General features: G+C 46.4%; 1 protein-coding gene across 2 annotated transcripts in view; it reads left to right on the top strand.

Annotated features, from left to right (window-relative positions):
- The first annotated feature begins 4,714 nt into the window (after positions 1-4,714).
- The window catches only part of FOXN2 (forkhead box N2), a 42,443-nt gene continuing 29,276 nt past the window's right edge, over positions 4,715-17,881 (top strand). For both annotated transcript variants that reach the window (XR_006388834.1, XM_044291754.1), the window contains exon 1: positions 4,715-4,808. The gene's annotated coding sequence lies outside the window, so the exon portion shown is untranslated. The remainder of the gene's footprint in view (positions 4,809-17,881) is intronic.

The raw sequence follows: 17,881 nt of genomic DNA, 5'->3' as shown, positions 1-17,881 counted from the left end.
GGGGGCATTATGGTGGGCTTTATTACTCCCACATGGTATGACCCCTAATAGCAGCACCAGCCTCTCCCTGCTCTGCTATTCCTCTGCCTCTTCTCCAAATCCTTATTATGAAATCTTTCTCATTAGGATAAAACACAACATCAGCTCCGCCGAGCCCCCGGCCAAAGTGTGGAAGTGGCGTCCGAGACCCCCAAGGGCCAAGCCAAGTAACTGTAAGTGTTCATGTCAAATATGTTTGTTATACACATATAGCCTACACTGTGCCCCACAATATACAGTATACCGCCACGCTGTGCCCCACAATATACAGTATACCTCTACACTGTGCAGTCTGTTCTATAAGCACCCTTGTTCTGTGGCGGTGGACAGAAAATAATCTGGAAGTGCCCCTCCCGAGACCAGGCTCTGATCCGCCACTGGACCGCTCACAGGAGTGTACATTTCTTCTAAACTGTAATCCGTATCCTCTGACCTGCAGAAATCAGCACTCGCTCGATAAGAACTAACAGGCAGTACCTGTAGGCTGTAGCCTGGCCCTGTTTCCGAAGCTAGCCGAGTGGTGTAAGGTTAAGGTACTAGTAGAGATGAGCGGCCGCTTAATCCTGATTTAAAGTTAAAGTTACTGCAGGATATGGATTACGGTTTAGAAATGTCAAATGTACACTCCTGTGAGTGGCGGGGAGGGGGATCTGTGGATGACACTGTTATAGGGAGGGGATCTGTGGATGACACTGTTATGGAGGGGGAAATGGGGATGACACTGTCATGGGGTGGATCTGTGGATGACACATATAGCATAAGATGCTATACATTGCACGGTATGTGGCATCCACAGATCCCCCCCATAGCAGTGTCATCCACAGACAGCTGGACTTTTCTTCCCTGTTGCGGTTTTAGGTATTGGGTAAAGTATCGCAGCATTTCTAAGTGTACTTGTGTAAATGTATCGTTGTTATAGCTGCCCCCCCCTACTTTTGTCCTGGCCCCCAGTGTGCCCCCCCAAAATTTGAAAGCTAGAGACGCCACTGTTCACGGCCATCAGGTCCTCTTCTTCCGTTACCCATTCCTTCCCGTCCTTGGACACATCTGTCCATGGACTTCATTACGGACCTGCCTCGTTCCTCGGGGAAGACTGTGATTCTGGTGGTGGTGGACTGTTTTAGCAAAATGGCGCATTTCATTCCTTTTCCTGGGTTGCCCGATGCTAAGACGCTGGCGCAGGCATTTATTGATCACATTGTCAAATTGCATGGTATTCCTTCAGACATAGTCTCTGATAGGGGCACGCAGTTTGTTTCCAGATTCTGGAAGGCTTTCTGTTCTCGCTTGGGGGTTCGGTTGTCATTCTCTTCTGCTTTCCACCCGCAGTCGAATGGCCAGAGCGCGTCAATCAGAATCTGGAGACATATCTGCGCTGTTTTGTGGCGGAGAATCAGGAGGATTGGTGTTCTTTTTTGTCCTTTGCTGAGTTTGCTTTAAATAACCGTCGTCAGGAGTCCTCTGATAAGTCACCATTTTTTGGTGCATATGGGTTTCATCTGCAGTTTGGGACATTCTCTGGAGAGGGGTCTTCTGGTTTACCTGATGAGGAGAGATTCTCCTCGTCTTTGTCATCTATTTGGCAAAAGATTCAGGATAATCTAAAGAGCATGAGTGAGAGATATAAGCGTGTGGCGGATAAGAGACGTGTGCCTGGTCCGGACCTGAATGTTGGTGATCTGGTGTGGTTGTCTACTAAGAATATCAAATTGAAGGTTCCCTCCTGGAAGTTGAGTCCTAAGTTTATTGGGCCTTACAAAATCTTGTCCGTCATCAATCCTGTTGCCTACCGTCTTGATCTTCCACAGACTTGGAAGATCCATAATGTTTTTCATAAGTCCCTATTAAAACCTTATGTCCAACCCATTGTACCCTCCTCTTTGCCTCCTCCTCCGATTGTGGACTGCATCACTTTGCGGTTTATACAGCTTCCTGGAGTGTGTACATGCTGGATGCTACAACTGAGGCTTCTACAGATATTTCTGTTCATTGATTTGTGTTTTCCTGTTTGCTTGATCCTTGGTGACCCATGACTCCCTCCGTATTAAGTATAGGGAGCCGATAGGAGTGTCCCCTCACTATTATAGGGTGTTCAGGTGTCATACAGTCGAGGCACGAGGGCATGCAATTTTCTATCATAGGGATCTTTGCATGGGCTGAGAAGACAGGGAGAGTTTCAGGGCTTAAATAGGGGTCACCCTTTTGTTCCTTAGTTTCGGATCAAGCCAGTCGGATCCTTATTTGTAACTTCTTCTTTTCTGTTACACCATCAGTGACACCAGTAGGGGGCCCAAAGACCCTTGTGCCGCATAAGAAGACACCAAAATTATAGAAAGCGCATCCTGGTCAAGTTACACCTCTGGCTGGAGGGAAGGGTTAGGTCAAAAATTTGGCATGGGGGGAGGGGGTGCCGTTTCATTTTTTTGTCTTAGGCAGCACCTGACCACAAAGCACTGAGTGAAGGGGGCCCAAGCTGAACTCTTGCACCAGGGCTTATGAGCCCCTAGCTACGCCCCTGCATGGATCGTCTGTGTGCTTTCCACATCTGTAGGTCTGTTCCACAAAGAGATAGAACACATCCTATAAAGGGCCGCAAAATGTGAACCACGGACCCACTGAAGTAAAAGGGTTCGCAAGAAAATGGATTCAACCTGGATGTCATCTGTATTTTATGGACCGCAAAATACATATGGTAGTGTGCATGAGACCTAAGACGGCTGAGGCGAGTGAATGGCTGCAGTAATCACACACACCCCTGCAGTCATGAGGACAAAGTCCAGAGGAGAGGATCAGAGCAGCGGTGCTGGATCGGAGGCTGCTCTGAACAAAGAACACAGTATAAGTTTTTTTTTTTTATTATTCTCAAGCCTTGCTACTGTTACTTTGACATCCCCTTTAAATAAACGTTTACAGCAGTTTTACAATTACACTGCCCTGCTAGATGATATGGGGTAAATTTACTGAGACTGGCATTTTCTACACCAATCTTAAATGGGGTTAGAAACTGCGGTGCTCCAGCCACCTCAACAGCAAACCAAGTACAGCGCTGTACATAATATAGTGGCCGTGCTTGGTATTGCAGCCCAAACCCATTCACTATAGCTGACTGGTTGAGGGTTACTGGGAGTCTGACTCTCACAAATCAGGTATTTGGAGATATCTTGAGTATACGCCATCGATACTGAACTCCCAGAAGACCTCTTTAAGACTAAATTAAAGGGGTTGGCCACTTCAGAAGAATATTTCAGAAATTGTCAATTGCTCCGGCAGAATAAAGCCACAGCATGCTATTAGGTCATCTGAACTCCTGTTAGGAAGTCCTCCGGCAGCCAGTCCATTCCCTGTGTAAGAATCGCAGCTCTGGAACCCCCGTACGCAAAATTGCGTCAGTCATTTGCGTCAGCCGGAGGGGGGGGGGGGGGGGGCACTTTCTGACAGTTCAGGCGGCGTGAAAGCTTTATTCTGTCACAGCATGCACAGTATGGCCATTTCTGAAGTGGACAACCCCTTTAAAAGGTTTCAGGTTTTCCCATCTATGACTAGGATATGCCTTCAATGTCAGACAGTTGCGGGCCCCACTCCTATCTCTAGAAAGGGCCCCCGAAGCAAAAGGAGAGGACGCTCTAGTTGCACGGCCATCCTACGTACTGTTATTGGTCCTCCGAAAACACGGCTGTGAAGGACTTAGTTGCTCGTAGCAACCAATCAGATTGATCCTTTCATTTTCTGAAGGAGCTCTGAAAAACAAAAGGTGGAATTTCCAGATGCGCCAGTTTTGATAACTCTCCTCCTGAGCCTTGAGAAATTCTTGAAAGTTCTCAATTTTCCAGTTTCTGTAGAAACATTCTCAAGCTGCAGAACTACAAGTCCCAGCCCAAACCCCACTGCTTTCAGCTAGACTTATGAGCCCTCACCACTGCTGCTGCTAAGGGAGGGGGGGACATCTGACTCTCCGAGCACGTGACCAGCATGCGCACACTAGCTTCTCCTCGGCGTCAGGCGCATGCCCAGGCCGAGCAGGATGTGTCACCATAGAAACGCATCGGCTGACTGCAGCAGATTTCCCGCGTCACAAGAATGTTTTAGTCGTTCGCTCCGCCCACTGAAAGGGTTAATACACGTCATCAGGCACAGCAGGATGTCACATGGCCAGCAGGCAGACGAGTCTATCATTTGTGTCAGCGCCATAGCTCCGCCCATCATTTCCACAAAGGAACAAAAACAAAACAAAAAAAACCGCGAAAAACCGGGGAGACGTTCTGATAGCGCTCAGCGGCGTTATCCACTTATACGTTAAATAACCGTGGGCTCGTTATACGTAGCTATTCAATAAATCTCCTCTAATAACCCGCCTGACTCCTACACGCGTTGCAGCGGCGCCTGACGTAACTGGGGTAACAGAATCCGTGAGGTAAAATGAAAGCCTTAATCGGGATGGGCGTGGTGTAGCTGTGGGAGGGGTTTACATGAGAGAAGGCGTGGCCACAGAGCGCGACAAGGAACTGAGACAAAAATGAAAGGGAAATGGGGAGTGGTATAGATGGGCGTGGTCTGCTCGAGGCGTGGCCAGACGTGCGTGCCTCACGCCGTGGGCGTGCCGAAAAAAAAAAGGTGGGAGGAGGTTCCATTGGGCGCCGCGTTGCCATGGCGCCTCGGTGGGGGATTTGGTGGCGTTGCTTGTACGCGGATGGAGGGAGCAGCTGCTGATCTCTGACACATCCCCCCCCCCCTCAGCACTGCCATATTGTACCGGGACACGTTTCATGCCGGTGAGTAGCTTCCCGCTCTGTGCCCTTCAGACCGTGTGCAGGCCTGGAAGGTGACCGGGGGTGCTGAGGGTCTGCCTCCCTGGTAGGTACATGCGGTGGGGGGTGTGTGTGGAATGGTGTGCATGCAGACGCATGGTGTGAACAGGTCCGTGGCGTGTGCCTGGCATTGTGCCCTGGGTGCTCCTGTACTTTTGCCCTACAATGGGCTGTGCACAACGTGCTCCGGGCAGGAGGTGGTGCTGGCTGATATGGCTTTGTTTCCCCTTAACCCCTTAGCTGCTGCACCGGAGAAATGCCACGTCCGTCTTCTCACTTCCTTACTAGGTCACTAAACACATTTTTCTCCTTTTAACCCCTTCCTTCCTGCACCAGTTTCCTGTTTTTTTGTGCCACTCAGGGGTTAATGCCCTCAGACATGTCACCAGGGCCACTTATGCCATGGGATGCCCTGACCGCCGTACAACTTTATTACGTTACCGTGACAATTTGCCTCAGTTTACGCTTACATTTTTTTTTATACATTTTTTGGACTCTGTATTGCGCGGCGGCCATGTGGCGGCATGTGTTGTGTGGCCGGCTGTACGTCTTCTTATAGATACAGGGTTTTATTTTTGGACTGTGTGACGTGTTAGGCTGGGACTCGACGAAGACAAGGGGACGGCCAGAGAGCGTGCCCTAAAAATGGCGTTCCCCTTATCTACAGCCCCTGTATTCCTTTAGATAGGTCCTATGTGTCTCGGGGGATAGTAGAGTGCAGGCGATTTTTATTTTAATTTTTGATTTTTTAAGAGACCCAAAACTGCAATATTGGGCAATTCTTTACATTCCGAAAATCATGTGCGACCCTGGACGTACCTTTGGGCTCCCGATGACTGCTGTCCCTTTTTCTGTGCCTGGGGGGATAGAATTGTTACAACCTGTCATTATGAGTTGAGTGTCCATTGTTCCTCTGGCGGCATTTTTTTTTCTAGTGTGTTTTTTGTGACCTGAAGGCTAGCAGGCAATTATCGGGACCAGTCCGTTCCCTCCCCATAATTGCCCTTGTCAGTGGAGGCGAAGGGCTGCATTTACATGGTTCCGGCTATCGCGCGTCCTCCTGCAGATTCAGACCCTATTCACACTACGTATTTTTGCTGGTTGGATGCGGACCCGTTCACTTCACGCCGCGAGCCGTCTGTTCACGCAGCCTTGCAAAAAAAAAATGGAACGTGTCTTGTCTGTTACGATGGGTCTGCAAAAATAAAACGTATTTAACGTGAACGTCACACAGGCGGCGTCCGTATCTTTTTGCGATCACGGAATACATACGTTCGTGTGAATGGGGCCTCATTGTTTCTGGGCAGCCGTCCACACAGCGCAATCTATCTCCCAGAGACGATGATTGTGGTGTCCGCACCATTTCTCCCTAATGAACAAGCGCTTTGTTCGATTAGGGTCCATTCACACATCCGTATGTGTTTTGTGGATCCACAGATCCGCAAAACACGGACACCGGCAATGTGCGTTCCGCACATCGCTGGCACTATAATAGAAAATGCCTAATCTTGTCCGCAATTGCGGACAAGAATAGGACCTCTTCTATTTTTTTGGGGAACGGAATTGCGGACACGGAAGTGCGGATCCGCATTTCCGGGTCCGGACAGCACATAGTGTGGCCCCATAGAAATGAATGGGTCCGCAATTCCGTTCCGCAAAATGCGGAACAGAATTGCGGACGTGTGAATGGACCCTTATTCTGCGGCACCTCCACATGGGCAGATTGGGAACGAGCGTTCATGGGGACCTTCTTACCCAATAATCTGCCTGACATTTGACACATCAGTGAATCACGGTCATGTGCTGTCCATGGTCTCCACGGACAGCGCACCTATCCATTGATTTCAATGAGTTTATTTGCACGTCATTGAAAAAAAAAAAACAGCGACATGCACTACTTTGGTCCGTGATGCAAACCATCCGTGTCTATGGAGTAGATTTATCAAAACTGGTAAGCAGCCAATCAGATGTCGCCTTTCATTTTTTTTTTTTTTTTTTTTGAGCTTCTTAGGAAAATGAAAGGTGGACTCTGGTTGCTATGGGCAACTGAGCCAGTTCTACTTTATAAATCTCCCCCTGTGAGTCTGTGAAAAACCGTTGGCACAGCACCCGCATCATCCGTGATTTTCTCGGACCATTGATGGGAGAAGCCCTGGAAACTAATGTTCAGTCTGGCGGTGTCCGTGGCATACCTATGACATCCGGACCAAACGTGGATCCGTCACGGACGCAGGCGTGTGAACGAGGCCTTTATCCGTTTACATGTTTGTGAATTTTATTTATTTGAGGAAAGTAATATAAATATTTGACGTACGTGAATTAAAATAAATAAATAGAACCTAAAATAGTAAATAAACAATAGTCTTTTGTTAGTTTTCTGTTGGGTTTGGGCAGGCGGTCGGCGCTGCCCTGTATAAGTGGATTAGCAGCCTTCCTGTACAGATGTGTGCCAGTGTGAATGGTGATTAACGTCTATTGTCTTCAGTCACAACAGCAATGCCAACTGATTTAATGAACTGCTGCCTGTGTGTAAATGGCGTGGGGTGTTTAGTTTTGCTTGCTGTGTGCTCTTTGTCCTCCTCCGCCTGGACTGCGCTGGTTTTATAGTCCCTTCTCCGTCCATAAAGTGCATTAAGGTCTTCATTGTGCCGGAGGCTCCGTACCTCCTCTGTGGACCCACCTGGCTGGGGCTGCTCCGTCCAGCTGTTTTCTATAGGAGAGAGGCAGCATTACCCGTCCCAAGGACTCCCATTTTGCTGTGGGTTGTGACAGACACGTGGTGAGGAGAAAGCTGAGCCAGCAGTAGCTTGTGCTCCCTGGTCACAGGCTCCTCCACCCACCACTCCTCATCCTCTTGCCTATTTCGACATTCCTGTGTCCTCTCCTTCCTAACGAGCTCGTGATTCGGGCTTGCGGTGTGTGAGCGCATATGGCACGTCACCCAGCCGTCTGATGTTCTCTGCCATTGTGTTACTGGTCAAATGGTTTCTATTGTATAAATATGTGCTTTAGAGGAAGTGAAAATCTTCACGTAAAACGGGAAGAATTAGGCCATCGTAAGGAAATGTTTCGGGTAATACGACCAGTAACAAAAGCCTTTTCAAAATACATTTTTGCATGTGATTACAGGGATTCTGCCGAGATAGAAGTAGATGGCACGCTCCGGCTTGCTGACAAGTGGGGAGTCGAGGAGAGCAGGACAGACATACCTTTTGCAGAGCTTTTATCAAGTGCAGTGTGTATATGAAGTTTTGTTCTGCCAAATTATGTCTCATGAAGCACACCCTTTTGTGATCAACCTGGTTTTTACTAGGGTAAAACGGAGCTGATACATGCCGTATCAAATAAATGGTCTACCCCAGGGATGCCCAACCTGCGACCCTCAAGATGTTGTAAAACTACAACTCCCAGCATGCCTGGACAGCTTACAGCAAGTTATGGTGGGAGTTGTAGCTTTACAACAGCTGGAGGGCCGCAGGTTGAGCATCCCTGGTCTACCCTGTAATACACAGGGAGGCCGGCTTTGTCAGGGCAAGAGCCCCTCTTTATTAGGGCTCATGCACATGTCCGTAGCCATTTTTGCGGTCTGCGTTTTGCTGGAACAAACTGTCTGGCCATCTTTAAAACCACTTTATTCTTGTCCGTAATATGGGACCCAAGGAACAGACATGTGGCTGCAGACAGCACACGGCGTGCGGTCAGCATCTTCTGTTGCCCCATTGAAGTAAATGGGTCCGCAAAAAATGTGGATTGGATGTGGACAAAAGCTAAGGCCGTTTGCAGGAGTCCTGAGCGAGGGAATTCCCTCTGTCGCTTGCAGATGCCCAAATGAAAATGACTGGCGGAGCCGTGAGCTTTCCTGTGTAGTAAATACTTGAATTAATCATGAAATAACCATTCTGGAGCCTCTCTTTCCCATAGCTTTGCATTGTGCCCTTCCTTTGTTATTCCTCCTGGAAATCCACGTATAAATTGACAACTGAGTGTTTCCTCTGTCCAATGGTCGTAGTAGTCAGCACTGATTTATTCATGTGCAGTGTGTTGGGGCAAATCTCCAACTGGTCACACCCTGTTATCCAATCATTTATAATCTCCAGGCGAGGAAGAACAGAGGAACGCACAACACGGACCTTCAGGAGAAGACGCTCCAGAATTATTTCCGCTAAGAATGTAACGCTTTACTAAGAGGTGGGAAGAGGAACACTTTGACAAAAGAATAAATATAATTCCATTGGGTCAGGGTCAGCCATGGAAGGGTGTTACCCATGGAGCCGCTCGCAGTATCGTAGAGATGGGAGTAATCCATTACTGATAACGTGATCCGGAGCGCCTTTTACTCCTCTCCATATTGTATGATGCGTATTTACTCGCTGAGCCTGTGTAAACTCTGGATATGTGTAATATAATTAGGAGACTGTCAGGTGAAGATAGGGAAAATGTGAAGCGGTTATTGACGTTTATTGGTACGGGACGCTGCGCGATTGCTGCTCTGAAGAGGTTTTCAATCCATTTATGGATCCCCCATGTATTATTGCTGTAGTAAATTGTAGAATTATTATTCTTTTTTTATAGTCCCTTGTATAACTTTATGATACTGAGCCATGGACTATGTCGAGTTTTAATTTCTCTCAGTTAATTGCATAATTATTGTGGTTATACAATCCGCGAGACTGTGCGTAGGTGTCAGCTTCGGCCCTACAATCTCTCCCCTCACCCCTCACCTTTTAACAAAATGTAAAACCATTTTTTGCACAGAGATTTTAAAGTGGTTCTCTAGTGAAAACACCATCACGCCTGGACCTGTCTATCAGAGTGGAGCGGGCGCTGCAGTTGCAGAGAGAGCAGAGCCTCAACGCCCCCGTTGCTCCTGGAACACCATTGAAAGTCAATGGGGGAATAATCAGTTTTCTATGGTGTCAGAAAAAAACTGATCAGTCTCCATTGACTTGCATTGTGGGTCATGACGGATCAGTTGCTCCGCATCCCATGACGGAAAGACAATCGCAGCTTGCTTTGGTTTGCTCTCTGGTATGGGAGCGCAACCAAACTGAACGGAATGCATTTTGGAGCATTCCGTTCTGTTCAGTTACGTTTTGTCCCCATTGACAATGAATGGAAACAAACGGAAGCTTTCTTTTTTCCAGTGTTGAGCCCCTGATAGATCTCAATACTGGAAAATAGAAACGCTAGTGTGAAAGTAGCCAAACGGGTCAGCCAGTTTCATAGGTACAAAACTGCTGACAGATGCCCTTAAAGAAGCATTATGGAATAGTGAATTTTCCTTTAGGCCTCTTTCACGTGAACGATATGGATTAGGTCCGGATACGTTCAGGGAAACTCGCACCATTTTCCAAGCAAGTTTGGTCAGTTTTGTCTGCAACTGCGTTCAGTTTTTTCCATGCGGGTGCAATGCGCTTTGATGCGTTTTTCACGCGCGTGATAAAAAACTGAAGGTTTACAAACATCTCCTAGCAACCCATCAGTGAAAAACGCATTGCATCCGCACTTGCTTGCGGATGCAATGCGTTTTTCACTGAAGCTCCATTCACTTCTATGGGGCCAGGGCTGCATGAAAAACGTAGAATATAGAACATGCTGTGTTTTTCACGCAACACAGAACTCATGTACACAGACCCATTGAAATGAATGGATCAGGATTCAGTGCGGGCGCTATGCGTTCAAGTCTCGCATTGCCCCCGTGTGAAAGGGGCCTTACGCTGGGGCAACCTGTTCTCTTGGAGATGAGCACTTTACGTGCGCTCAGTGATTGGCCGATGACCTCGTCTGGCCGCAGCGCCGGTCGGGCCTTTTGATAAAATGACCGCTCGTCCATTACGCTGTGTACGTATTTTCAGTAAGTGGCCTGCTCTGACATGAGAGCTCGCTGTCGGCTGAGGAGCAGTGGGCTGACACTCTACACATCAGTCTTGTAACCGTTTTATTTCCTATTACTTGAAACCTTTTGGGATTTATTTTTTATTTTTACTAGTTTATTTATGGTGTGTTAGCGACAGAAGAAAAGAAACATTGTGACATTCAAGAAGTTTTCATGATAAAAAACAAACTCTTTCTGGAAGCAGCTTGTAAGTAGCAGCAGTTTCTAATGGTTACATGTCATTCACGTAATAACAGCGCACATGGAATGAAGTGGATCCCCGCCAGAAGACTTCTCCTCTTCGGATAGGCCTGACGTTCTCATGACTTTTCCAATTTGTTCCTTATAATTCATTGGATTTGGCCACGTCCCATCCACATTTTTTGCAGTTCACATGCAGACCCTTTCATTTCTATGGGGGTGCCCAAAAAATATTAAAAAAATGCGTTCTGTTCGCATATGTGCGGCCGCTCCACAAATTATAGAACATGTCTTATTCTAGACAGTCTTTTATTTTAATTAGGGTTCACATGGAGTACTTTGGGAGCAGATTCCATGCCAAAGACGCAGAACTTGCCTATTAATTTCAACGGGTATCCACATGTTTTTTTTTGTTTTTCGCTTGTGGTTTTAAAAACCACCCTGGGGGGAAAAAAATAAGTGTCCGGTCTATTCCTCAAGCAGATTCTGCATACAGAATTTCCATTTAAAATGGGCAGGATTGAAAATCTGCACCAAAAACCACATAAAAAATGCATCTGGAACATACCCCTTGACAGTCTGCATATACTTTGTCTGAACATGCCCCTTGACAGCCCCCCCCCCCCCCCCCAATTTGATGACAAGGACTGTTTCTTATATTTTAAAGGGGTTGTCTCATCTCAGCAGGCCCTGTCCATATATCTTATTACATCTGGATGACATAAAGTTGGGGGGTGGGGCCCCGTCTATGACTCGGGGCAAAGACCTGGTTTGTCCATGTATTATATGGATTTTCAGATATTTGACTGCACCAATCAATGGTAACTTTCCCGGAAAAAGTTTGGGGAAGCCTAAACCCACAACCAGCAGCTCGCGAAACCTATCCGAATATTTGCAGAAAAGGTATACCGGCCTATAAGACACTCCTTAAACTATTTGTGTCACCAAAAGTTTATCTGCCAGTTAAAACCAGATACAATACACACCCTTATTTATTTTTTCTGATTACAGATTTTTTTTAATTCTATTTCCGGAACATGATTATGGGGGCAGCCATCTTGCCTGAGCTGTTCTTAACAGCATTTAGAAAATTGCTTTACGGTAGCCCCATGGGCCATAGACACAATAGTCAGGAGGGGACCTCACTGACTTCTATGGGAGAGTTTTCTGGGCATGTTCTGTGACCTGCGTAGAGGTCGTTGTACAAGGAGAGAATAGATGAGCTTTGACAGTCACCTATTGTGAATGGTGGATCCTGTCTTATCTATACACAGAGGTGATATCATTACTGGCAGGACTAGAATGACAGATGAGCAGGTAACTGCAGTATAGTGATCTGTACAGACCAAGAAGTGGCGCCTATTGTTAGTCTTAGTGGCCAGTGTGAAAACTGCGAGATTTTATGATTTTGGTTTAAAAATCAAAAGTGACATGGAAAATTATAAAGTCTTTAAAAATATGTTAAACATAAAAACGTGATTTGAACAATGGCATTTTCTGATGCCACATTCCCTTTAAGGCTACTTTCACACTAGCGTTCGCTGGTCCGCTCGTGAGCTCCGTTTGAAGGGGCTCACGAGCGGACCCGAACGCTTCCGTCCAGCCCTGATGCAGTCTGAATGGATGCGGATCCGCTCAGACTGCATCAGTCTGGCGGCGTTCAGCCTCCGCTCGCCTCCGCACGGCCAGGCGGACAGCTGAACGCTGCTTGCAGCGTTCGGGTGTCCGCCTGGCCGTGCGGAGGCGTGCGGATCCGTCCAGACTTACAATGTAAGTCAATGGGGACGGATCCGTTTTAAGATGCCACAATATGGCTCAATCTTCAAGCGGATCCATCCCCCATTGACTTTACATTGAAAGTCTGGACGAATCCGTACGAGGCTATTTTCACACTTAGCTTTTATATGCTAATATAATGCAGACGGATCCGTTCTGAACGGAGCCTCCGTCTGCATTATTATGATCGGATCCGTTCAGAACGGATCCGATCGAACGCTAGTGTGAAAGTAGCCTAACATACACCTGGCCTATGGACAAATCAGATGTTTACGACAGGAGGACTTCTGAATCGTGCCGCTCTGACGCTCTCCACAAGGAGTAACGGGGCCCCCGAGATCAATGTATACGCTGAATGTTGACTCCACCTGGCGAGTGAACCTAGCCGAGCATAGATCCTGGTTTGAAAGTCTTCTCTTTTTCATGTTATGATCTTTTGCAACAATACATATTGTAACTGTTATATTATAAATGAAGTCCTGTCTTGTGCTTACAGTAGATTTTTATTTATTCTGTGCACTTATTTGGCGCGCACTTTTCCAGTTGTAAGCGGCTTGTTTTCTGCGCTGTATACTTCATCCCTCATGTCATCATTTACAATAAGGAGGTACAGAGAAGAGCTGATGAGGCAGTCGTGTAATGCATGGCCTTTCAGCATCATTCACACCTTGTCTATTAGCACTTAAAATGATCCAAGCGGAAAGTACACCGAAATAGCTGATTGCATTGTTTTTGTATCAACACGAAATGGGTTATCCGGGGCCTTAAGGCTCTTGGCACACGGGTGCAGGTTTAGGGCTCATGCACAGGAATGATTTTTCTTTCAGTGTCTTTTATTTTTGTCCGACCGTATGCGAAACCATTCATTTCAATCGGTCTGCAAAAAAGAAGGAAGTTACACTGTGTGCATTCCGTTCCGCAAAAAAAATAGAACATATCCTATTATTGTCCGCATTACGAACAAGTGTCTGACTCTTTTATTGGGGGCCAGCTGATCCTTTCTGCACACGGATGTCATCCCATATTTTTTGCGGACCGCAAAATACATACGGATGTGTGCGTGAGCTCTTACTAACATGGATTTCGGTGCAGTTTTCTGTGCGTTTCCGAACCAAAGAACTCATGTTTTGCTTGTGGTCTGTGGTGCGAATTTGCCACAGGTTTTTCACCCCTTCTTTTGAAAAGAGTGAAAACCGCACAAAAGAACCTCACAAACAATTGACATGCTTCAGATTTCTTAATCCGCACGACAGGTCAACTTCTACACAGAAAATAAAGGCAAACTGTAGATGACGTTTGTTTTATCGCATACGCTTTGCTGGTACTGTGTTATGCTGTGGTTTTTCTGCACGAGATTCCCCTAAAAAAAATGCATGATTTCCATTGTGTGCGGGTACCCCAAATCTGATGGCCTATTCTTAGGGACCTCATACATGGCCCAGTGCAAGGCCATAATGAGCGCTGATTGTGAGTTACAAAAAAAAGAAAATTCGATTGGTGCTCATTTAAAGGGGTAATGCAGAAATTGAAGGTTGGGAGGACAACACCCCTACCCCAATAACATGGCTGCACCTGTAAAGGAAAGCTTACTTACCTGCTTCCTGGCTCCCGCTCCTTCTCCTCCTAGTCTGCCATGCTCCGCTGGGCTCCCTCACTGCAAACATCTGCTTTGACATCACCTGCAGCCAATCACTGGCTACAGCGGTGACCGACTGCTGTAGCGTCATGACAAATGGTCACATGATGTCAAGACTGATTTTTTATTTTTTTTCCCCAGAGGCAGGAGGAAAAGGAGTGGGAAGCCAGCGCTTCCCTTTACCGGTTACCCCCCACCCCCCTATTCTTGCACAACCCTTTTAAAGAGGCTTGACATGGGCCAACGGAAAGTGCATGGAGACCGAACTTTCGTTACAACGAATTGTTCATTCCTCATATGTTTTACATTATGTGCGGCCGAGCAGCAGGCATTTTTGTGCTTGATATCCAGCTAATATGTTTACTATAGTTTGAATGTTCATTTCAGCCTGTGCGCAGATGTCTCTTTAGGCCATCCATGTTAGATCCTTAGAGAGTCCAACTCTCTGCATCCTGCGGCCACACATCCCATTGTTTGTCTCCCGGGCACAGCGCCGTATTTTTAGTAGTGGTTGTGTTTGGTATTACAGCTCACTTCCTTTCTCTTGAAGGGGATAAAGCTGCCGCGAATTGTAACCCCCAAGCTCTGCCACAAACAAAAATTAGAGCTGTGGTTGGTAAAGGGGGCATGTGGTCCCTTTAGTCGGCTGATTGGTGGGTGCTGAGAGTCGGACCCCTACTGATTAAATATTGATGGCGTGCCCTAATGATGGGCTACCCAGAAACAGCCAGAAATATTAACATTTAAGGGAACTCTACAGAGTTGGGGTCTTCGATGTGTCCTCTGTAGAGTCTGCAGAATCAGAGGTGATGACGTCCGTTCAGTAAGAGTAAAGTGCACCAGCGCTGTCTTCTAGCTTCCTGCTGTGCTAGTTGCTAGGCAACGGCTCAAATATTTTGATGTTGTCAAGGTAACAGACAATAGTTTTTCTTTTAATATTGCGTTGTACTTGCCATAGACCTTTCCATATCTATAGGTAGTTCTGTAACCGCCCGGTCTGCGGTGCTGCTGATAATTTACATCACTTTCCGTAGCCTGAGCTTTGACTATTCCATATAATTGATAGTAGCGGGGATATTGGAGGATATTTACTAAGCTAAATTATGTGTAAGGCCTAATATGCCACATTTCTTCTGAGGATAGTCCATTATCTGTAGCCTGGACGACATTTAATGCAAAAGTGATTTGTGACATTCTGCAGGAATAGATGAGTGGGGTGTATGTGGTGCCGCTCGTCCCTGTACAGTCCTTAGGACCCCAGTGTTACAGTATTTACAGGCCTGTCAATGGGAAATATTGCTATTATTTGGTAGTTATAACTCCTTTTCTTATATTGGGCCGACTAGATGGGCCAAATGGTTCTGATCTGCCGACACATTCTATGTTTCTTAACGGCCCCCATACAATCTGCAAATAATTTGCCATCTGCTTTGTTTTTTGGTGAACCCATTGACTTCAATGGGTTCAGGTTTCACACTTTGCAGACACATTCTGTGTGCTTTCCATATCTGTATGTCCATTCTGCAGAGAGAGAGAGAGAGAGAGAGAATATTGATGTCCTTTATCAAACTGGTGTTAAGTAGAACTGGCTTAGTTGCCCATAGCAACCAATCGGATTCCAACTTTCATTTTTGACGGCTCCTTTGGAAAATGAAAGGAGGAAAATACAAACCACTGGATCCAATGTGTCTGCAAAAAAAAAAACGCAGATGCAAGACGGGACAGGACCTGTATTTTGAAAACCCGGAATTTGCGGAGCGCACAATGCGTACAGTCGTGTGCATGAAGCCAAACTGGAAGTTACTACCGCGGTAGATGTGTCTGGAGGGGCCGGCAGCATGTAGAATCGGTCGTGTGTGTCCTTTTTGTATAAAACAATGGGTGCAATGTAGTGAGTTGAGCCTTTTGAGTCTCCTGAAGTGATTTCTTGAGTTGAATGACCCAGCCGCATGGTTAATGTGCCCCCTTTTCACACCTTACATAGGAAGGATCTTCAGGACTCCTAATAATACCCTGTCGCTGAGACTTTCCTTAGGACCAGAGCTCCAGCTATTCACATTCAGATTGCGCAGGATTTGCATAACAGGCGCGCACTTCAGTGGGATGAAAGAGCCGGCTTTGTTATCCATTCATCTAATTTCCAAATCTTCCAATGGGGCACCTCTCGCCACGGGCAAGTCAGAGTAGCCTCCACTCTGCCAGACAAAGGAGGTCGTTTCAAAGGGGCGAGTGGCTGGTGGAGTACAGCGCTTTTATTCTTGTTTAACTCCTTGCTGCTTGTATGGAACTAATTTCACCTGTGCTCTTTCTTCATTTTTGTGATTTCACTAGGAGGAAAGATCTTATTTATTTTTGGCTAAGGCTAAACCAGGAATAGCTGGGCCCCATAGTAAACCTTTGTATTCCTTTGCTGTTGAGCAGGAACATCTACCAGCGCCATGTAATAGTTGGAATTGGTCATACACATAAAATTTGTATTGGCCGGGATATGGCTGATCAGTCGACCTCAGGATGGGTCATCATATCAGTGGGGGTCCGACACCCGGGACCCCCGCTGATGGTTTGAGAAAGCAGTGGCGCTCACAGTAGCACTACGGCCTCCTCTCAGCTTTTCCTAGGCCAGTGATGACACGTTTATCGGTCACGTGGTCTAGGTGCAGTTTTCGGCCCCATTGGAGTGAACAAGTGAGCACAATACCAAGAACAGCCATACAACGTACGGACCTGAGTGAAGGCCGCAGCGCTCACAGGAGCACCGCTGCCTTCTCAAACCGCTGATTGGCGGGGTCCCAGGTGTCTGACCCCCACCGATAAGTACTCAGTAAAGCCCATATTTTATACATTTATATCTTTTGCCTTTTCCACTTTCTTTGAATACCTATTGGTACAGTGATTGATGGCAGTGTGTATAAGAGATAGCTGTCAGTCACTGCTTACACCTCTCTGCTGTACTGATAGGTATTCACAAGGCTGCCGATATAAACTGCAAGTTTTACAAAATCTTTTCCCACAAAAATATAGATCAATATGCTCAGCTTCTCTTGCTCTATAACATAGTGCTTTCAGATTGCATAGCATTTTTAGTAACCGGTGCTCTTTAAATAATAGAATTCATGAAAAACATCAAGGGCCCAATATTGGTACCCTAAAGACTCATGCACACGACTGTGTGTATTTAGTGGTCTGCAAAAAATACGGATGATGTGCATTCTGTACTTTGTGGAACGGAACAGCTGGCCCCTAATAGAACAGTACTATCCTTGTCAGTGATGCGGACAATAATAGGACATGTTTTATTGTTTTGCGGAACTGACATATGGAAACAGAATGCACACGGAGTAACTTTTTTTTTTTTTTTTTAATGAAATTTTTTATTTTTTTTTGCAGACCAATTGGAATGAATGGTTCTGCATACAGTCCGCAAAACAAAAATAACGGAACAGTCACGGAAAGAAAATACGTTCGTGTGCATGAGCCCTGAAGCGCATAAAAAGTCCAGCGGAGGGCTGAAACGATTACTAATTTGACACACAAAAAAATCCTCAATGC

This window comes from Bufo gargarizans, chromosome 4 (genome assembly GCF_014858855.1).
Source record: "Bufo gargarizans isolate SCDJY-AF-19 chromosome 4, ASM1485885v1, whole genome shotgun sequence".
In the NCBI taxonomy this organism is placed as follows: domain Eukaryota; kingdom Metazoa; phylum Chordata; class Amphibia; order Anura; family Bufonidae; genus Bufo; species Bufo gargarizans.
Note: the sequence above shows the minus strand (reverse complement) of the source record. Positions and strands in the feature narration are given on the sequence as shown.